Source organism: Otolemur garnettii, unplaced genomic scaffold (genome assembly GCF_000181295.1).
Source record: "Otolemur garnettii isolate 467f Iridium unplaced genomic scaffold, OtoGar3 scaffold00003, whole genome shotgun sequence".
Taxonomy (NCBI): Eukaryota; Metazoa; Chordata; class Mammalia; order Primates; family Galagidae; genus Otolemur; species Otolemur garnettii.
Window position 1 is genome coordinate 32,564,077 of NW_003852398.1, and position 6,979 is coordinate 32,571,055.

At 39.0% G+C, this 6,979-nt stretch overlaps 1 pseudogene; it reads left to right on the forward strand.

The window, feature by feature from the left end:
- Positions 1-4,668: 4,668 nt before the first annotated feature.
- LOC100964925 lies at positions 4,669-5,774 on the forward strand (annotated as a pseudogene).
- Positions 5,775-6,979: the final 1,205 nt, after the last annotated feature.

The window sequence follows — 6,979 nt, forward strand, 5'->3', positions numbered from 1 at the left end:
AGCCAAGTCTCAATCAATTTTAAAAGATTGGAATCATTCAGAATATCCTCTAACCACAACAAAATTAAATTAGAACTCAATAGCAATAAGATATCGAGAAAATCCCCAGATATTTTAGAAACAAACACTGCCTTTTTAAATCACACATGGATCAAAGTAGAAATTGCAGGGAAACTAGAACACATTTCAAAATGAATGATAAAAAATACAGCATATCAAAATTTGTGGGATGCAGCTAAAGCAACATTAAAAGAAAATATGACTTTAATTGTTTATATTAGGAAACAAAATATGGGCAAAAATCAGTGATTTATGTTTCCACTTTAAGAAGCTACAAAGAGAAGAGTATATTAATACCAAAATGAGTAAACATAAGAGCAAAACTCAGTGTAATGAAATGGAAAACAGACAAGGGGAAGTTTAACAAAACAAAAAGTTTACTCTTGAAAATAGTAATAAAACTGATAAATCCCTGGCAAGACTAATTAAGGAAGAAAAAACACAAACACTAAATCCCAAAATCAAGAATAAAAGAAGACATGTGATTACAGATCCCACAGACATTAAAATGATAATAGGAAATATTATAAACAATTTTATGCCAATAAAACTTGACATATGATAACTGGAAAAATTCCTTGAAAAATACAATTTATAAAACTGAAATTTGCAACATGTGAAAATATTAAAAATACAAATATACCCTGCTATGAATATATTTTATCGGAATCAGGTATAATCAGAGTATACCCTATTGTAATTAAATTTTAAAAATTAAATTCATTGTCAAACTTCTTTACAGGAAAAACTTCAAGGCTAGACTATTTCATTGGTGAATTCTATAAAATAATAAAGAAAAAATGCTGACATTAAACAAACTCTTTCAGAAAATAGAGTAGAGAATTCAACCCAACTCATTTTATAAGGCATAACCCTGGTACCAAAAGCTCAAAAAGAAATTATAAGAAAAGGAAACCAGATAGCAGGATCTTTGATGAACACAGATACAGAAATCCTAAAGAACATGTGAGCAAATTAGAGAGTAAACGGATCTCTGAAAAGATGATCAACATCATAAGCCATTAGGAAAGTACAATAAAATCCATACTAGCATGGTGGCTCTCTCCTATAATCTCAACACTTTGGGAGGCCAAGGCAAGAGGATCTCTCGAGGCCAGGTGTTTGAGACCAGCCTGGACAACATAACAAGTTCCCATCTCTCCTAACAATTTAAAATCTAGCCACATATGGAGGTGCATGTCTATAGGCTCAGCTACTTGGGAGACTGAGGTGGGTAGATTGCTTGAGTCCATAAGTTCAAGGCTGCAAAGAGCTATGATAGAGCCACTGCACTCCAGGCTAGGCAACGCAGCAAGACCCTATGTCTAAAAAAAAAAAAAGAAGTTAAAAAAATTAAAAAGTTAAAATGAGGCTCAGTGTCCATAGTTCAGTGGCCAGGGCGCTGGCCACATACACTGGGGCTGGTGGGTTTGAACCCTGCCTGACCTGCTAAACAATGACAACTCCAACAATGGCAACAACAACAACAAAAAAAATAGCTGGGTGTTGTGGCAGGCGCCTGTAGTCCCAGCTACTTGGGAGGCTGAGGAAAGAAAATCATTTAAGCCCAGGAGTTTGAGATTGCTGTGAGCTGTGATGCCACAGCACTCTACCCAAGGCAACATAGTGAGACTGTATCTCAAAAAAAATAAAAAAATAAAAAGTTAAAATGAAATATGGCCATCTGCTAGAATAACAAATTGATAAATTTGTTTTTAAACTGACAATCTCAAACATCAGCCAGATATGGGTCAACTGGAACTCTCATACATTGCTAAAAGGAATGCAAACTGGTACATCTATTTTGGAAAAGTTGTCATTTTCTTATAACATTTCTTATTAAGTTAATGATAGACTAAGTGTCCCAACAATACCACTCCAAAGTATTTTGCCAAGAGACATTAAAACATATATGTGTCCATACAAAAGCCTACAAAATGCTCATAGTAACATGCTAGGGTTTAGACGGATTTGTCACTATCAAAACTTACGTTGAAATCTGATTCCCTGTGATAATGCTGGGAGGTGGGGCCTGGTGGGAAGTTTCAGGTTATGGAGGCAGATCCCTCGTGACTGGCTTGGTGCTGTCATCCTGGGAATGGATTAAGTTTTCTGGAGAGTGGGTTGCCATATATGAAGCCAGGATGCCCTTCAGGTTTTTCTCTCTTCACATGTGTTTGCTCCCCTTTGACCTTCTGTATCTGATTGTGACACAGACAAAAGTCCTCGCCAGAGCACGACCACACCCTTGAACTTCTCAGACTGCAGAAATGTGAGCTAAATAAACCTCTTTTCTTTACATATAAACTACCCAGTCTTAGATATTCTTTCATAGCAACACAAAATGGACTGATACACAACATTATTCATAATCTTCACAACTGAAGCACCCAAATTTCCACCAGCAGGTGAATAGATATGCAAATTATGGTACATCCATGTAATGAGATATTATTCTTTTTATTGTATTAAATATGTGTTTATTTATTTTTATTGTTGGGATTCATTGAGGGTACACAGAACCAGGTTACATTGTTGCTTTTGTTATATAAGGACCCTCTTATATTTGTGTCCCACCCCCAAAAGGGGTACCACACCCCTTGACCCTCCCACCCACTCCCTCCTTCCCTTTATGTTATTGAAAAATAATAAAAAATTAACTACTGATAAATGCAAAAATATGGATAAATCCTAAAAGTAGTATGCTAGGTTAAAGAAGATATTATCTAATTTTAAGATATATTGGATAAGGAAAATCTATAGAAACAGAAATCAAATTAGCACTTATCAGTTATCTGGGTTTGGATGAAGGAGATTGTCTAAAGGAACATCAGAGAACTTTTTTGGTGGATTGAGTTATTCTATATCTTAATTGTAGTTATTGTCACACAACTCTTTGCTATTATTCTATAAATGTGCCTTAAAGGAGTAGATTTTAGTAAATATAACGTACCCCCATAAACATGAGTTTCTATAATAGAAAAAAAATTGCCAAATTGAATCTTGTAAGATAGATTGCATACCATGATCAAGTGTAGTTTATTCTGGAAATTTAAAGTTGGCTTAAATTTGTAAATCAATAATGCAATTCACCATGTTAGTAACCTATACAAAGAAAAATCATATTATTTCAATAGATACAGACAAAGCATTTTCAAATTTCAGCACTTAATACTCTCTGCACATAAAGAGGAGAAGGAACTTCTTCACTCAATAAAGGGACCAACAAAACCTGCAACTAACGATGTGTAGTTTACCTGCAACTAATGATTCAGTGTCATACTGGAGATTCTCCAGTATGCCAATGCAACCCAGCAACAAACAAATGAATAGATAAAAGACATAAAGACTTGAAACTGTAAGTGAAACTATTCTTTCTCATAGATGATATAGTTATTTATATCAAAAACACTAAGGAATCTACAAAGCAACTACTATAAGAAGTAAATTTCACAAGTATGTAGTATAGAAGATAAATACATTTTTTAAAGTGACGTGGTTGAGTGAACTGGTACCTCCATGCAATAAAATATTATTCAGAGGAGAAAAGGAATGAACTATCAAGCCATGAAAAAACATGGCTGAATCTTAAATGCATATTGCTGAGTGGCAGAAGCCAGGCTGACAAGATTACATGCAATTTTTATGACATTCTGGGAAAGGTAAAACTAGGAAGGAAGCAAACATATCAGTGATTATCAGGGACTGGGACTTGGGGAGGGAAGAGGTTTGAATATGTGAAGCACACAGATTCTTACAGAGGTGAAAATTTTCTTTACGACACCATAATGGTAGGTACATGGCACTATATGTTTGTCAAAATTCATAGAATTTTACAGCGCAAATAATGAATTTTAATATTAATATTTTTTGTGTAAAATGTGTTCCCACATATAATGCACATTCATGTTTTGGGCCTAAACTTTTAGGAGAACACCCCTGGAGAAAGTGGCCCATCCCTGGGTGGGAGAGACCCATCTGGGGAGGGCTAATGCTCCCCTGGTACATGGGCAGATCACATCAAGCCACTCCCTCTTGAAAAATAATAAAAAATTAGCTACTGATAAATGCAAAAATATGGATAAATCCTAAAAGTAGTATGCTAGGTTAAAGAAGTCGTCTTTTCAAGAGGACTCCCCCTGTCCTCTTTCTTAGGACCCTTTCCCCCCCACCACATCTATTGCAGCTGAGATGGCCTCTTGTATGAGCTGGAGGAGGCAGGGGTGTGTGGGCAGGGGGGGCACTTCTAGGGCCACTTGGCCCACAGGCAGCCAGGAGAGTTCCTGGGGCCTATGGGGCTCCCAGTCCCCCCACACAACAGAGCCTTTGGCCTCAGGCTTCACCCCACAGGGTCACAGCAGCCTCACCAGCCCCGTCACCACCCATTCCTCTCCAATGGTGAAGCATGGCACAGGCCACTCCAGCCCACTCCAACATGGTAACTCCGGCAGGCCCTCTGGGCTCCCCCACTCCTGAGATATAGGTAGGGTTTAATACACATCCTTATTTTTCCCTCAAACATTTGAGCAAATAGCCTCTCAATTCCTCCACACTGCAGCCCCCGCCATATCCTCTGCCAAGCCTGCCACCACTGCCTCTAAGCAGAAGATGGCTGTGTCTCCCATGTATGCTGATCCTGCTAAGTCTGCCAGGGACATCTTCATCAAGGGCTATGGATTTGGCTTAATAAAATTTGATTTGAAAACCAAATAAGAGAATGGAATGAAATTTACAAGCTCAGGCTCAGCCAACACTGAGAGCGCCAAAGTGACAGGCAGCCTGGAAACCAAGTACAGGTGGACCAAGTACAGGTGAACCGAGCAGGTGGAGCAAACAAGTGGACCCAGCAAGCAGACCAAGTACAAGTGGATCCAGCAGGTGGACCAAGTACAAGTGGACCCAGCAAGCAGACCAAGTACAAGTGGATCCAGCAGGTGGACCAAGTACAAGTGGACCCAGCAAGCAGACCAAGTATAAGTGGATCCAGCAAGCAGACCAAGTATAAGTGGACTGAGTACAGATGGACCAAGTACAGGTGGACCCAGTAGGTGGGCCAAGTACAGGGGGACTGAGTATGGCCTGACGTTTACAGAGAGTTACAATACTGACAACATGCTGGGTGCCGAGATTACTGTGGAAGATCATCTTGCACATGGACTGCAGCTAACCTTTGATTCGTCCTTCTCAACCTACCACTGGCAGAAAAAAATGCCAAAATCAAGACAGAGTACAAGCAGGAGCACATCGACCTGGGCTGTGACATAGACTTTGCCATCACTGGGCCCTCGACCAGGCGCTCTGGTGCTGGGTTATGAGGGCAGGCTAGCTGGCTACCAGATGAATTTTGAGACTGCAAAGTCCCTTGTGACCCAGAGCAAATTTGAAGTCGGCTATAAGACTAATGAATTCCAGCTTCACACTAACGTGAATGATGGGACAGAGTTTGGTGACTCCCTTTACCAGAAGGTGAACAAGAAGGTGGAGGCCACTGTCAATCTCTCCTGGATAGCAGGAACAATAGCACTCATTTTGGAATAGCAGTCAAGTACCAGATTAACCCGGACACTGCTTCTTGCTAAAGTGAACACCGCAGCCTGATAGGTTTAGGGTACAGATATCAACAGTATCAAATCGATGCTGTCAGCTCTGCTGGAGGGCAAGAATGTCAGTGCCAGCAGCCTCAGCTTGGTGTAGGTCAGGAATTTCAAGCATAAAGGAATACAATACAATTATTTAATTGTAAACCATTTTGAAGCATAGATACCTTCAGAATTTAGTGTAATCTTTTAATGTTACATGTCTGGGATGCAAGTATTGCTCCATATCACATTAGACCTCCTGGTTAAAGAAGATTCAGCTTGAAGCTATTACCCTTTCAGAGGTGCAGAAGAAACTCAATTGCAAAAAGGTTTTTTCAGGTGTAGTCTTGAAATGCCAGAGTTTTTTTTTTTTATCTAGAAATGACTGGAAAGGGAGTTGGTAATGTGTAGGCACTTTGTAAATTCAGAGTGAGTAAATGAATGAAATTGTGACTTCATGAGAATTGAACTAATTGAGAATTCTTCATGAAGAATTGAACCTTGGTTTCCTAACCCCAATGGATGAGAGGCCCATTGCTTCATGGTGTGTACAACTCAACTGAAGGGACATTTTTAGACAGATTTTTATGACCTGTTTCCCACCTCAGTCCATTATCACCTCTTTCACACTAAAAGGTCTACACAGTGTGGTAGCTGTTTCTTTTGTGCCATTTTGGGGTGGAGAGGGTGGATGTGGTGAAGCCAATAATTCAGGACTTAATTCCATCTCATGTTGTGGTTTTTTTGCCCTTGCATCAGAGTAGGAAATAGCTTCTAGGAGCCCCAGCTATAAGCTGGGAAGTCTGTGTGATTGTGATCACATGGTGGCAACACTCAGAATCTAAATTGGACTTCTGTAATTTTCTTACCACTCAATTTATTTTTTAGCAGTTTAATGGGTATATTTTACAATCTCCCATTTTGAATGGAATTAGAGCCTTCCCTTCAAATGCTGTAATTCACAACACAATAAAACTCGAATAAAATATTAAAAAAAATATTTACACACAGAGTGCACATTATATATAGCAAAATATGGTATATACAAATTTTTAAGGACCATTTAGGAGGTTAGGGCAATCTCCGGGTGAAATGCAGACTGTGATAAAAGACTCTAACTCTGTCACAAATGTATGAAATAGCCTCATTGAGGGAACGTGGGGGAACATGCTGACCTATGTATGTACCTGTGGATATGAGTGGAGGGTATGAGACTAAAGGCAAAGAGAATGGGATATAAGTACCGTACTCTGTTTGGTAAAGTCATTTCCCATAAGGGTACAGGTTAACATACATGAAACCACTAATATGTTTATTTGAATTGGACACTTAAGTAAAGG